Source organism: Bison bison, unplaced genomic scaffold (genome assembly GCF_000754665.1).
Source record: "Bison bison bison isolate TAMUID 2011002044 unplaced genomic scaffold, Bison_UMD1.0 scf7180017864108, whole genome shotgun sequence".
NCBI lineage: Eukaryota > Metazoa > Chordata > Mammalia > Artiodactyla > Bovidae > Bison > Bison bison.
This window is the reverse complement of record NW_011494680.1, coordinates 11,551,664-11,552,278: the sequence shown is the minus strand read 5'-3', so window position 1 is coordinate 11,552,278 and position 615 is coordinate 11,551,664.

The window sequence follows — 615 nt, the reverse complement described above, 5'->3', positions numbered from 1 at the left end:
TTAAGATGAAAATGATGTAAGAAATATAAAGCAATGCCTAACAAAATGTTCCTAAAGGAGCCATGTATAGACCTCAAGGGATGTTCATTTTATCCTTCCTTATACTGTCCTCAGACAAACCTAGACAACATATTAAAAAGCAGAGACATCACTTTGCCAACAAAGGTCCATAGAGTTAAAGCTGTGGTTTTTCCAGTAGTCATGTATGGATGTGAGACTTAGACCATAAAGAAGGCTGAGTGCTTAAGAATTGATGCTTTCAAACTGTGGTATTGGAGAAGACTCTTGAGAGTCCCTTGGACTGAAAGGAGATCAAAAAAGTCAATCCTAAAGGAAATCAACCCTGAATATTCACTGGAAGGACTGATGCTGAAGCTGAAACTCCCAATACTTTGGCTACCCGATGCTAAGAGCCAGTTCATTGGAAAAGACCCCGACGCTGGGAAAGATTGAAAGCAGGAGGAGAAGTAGAGGATAGAGGAGGAGATGGGCATCACTGACTCAATTGACATGAGTTTGAACAAGCTCTGGGAGTTTGGTGATGGACAAGGAAGCCTGGCCTGCTGCAGACCATGGGGTGGCAAGGAGGCAGACATGACTCAGCGACTGAACAAC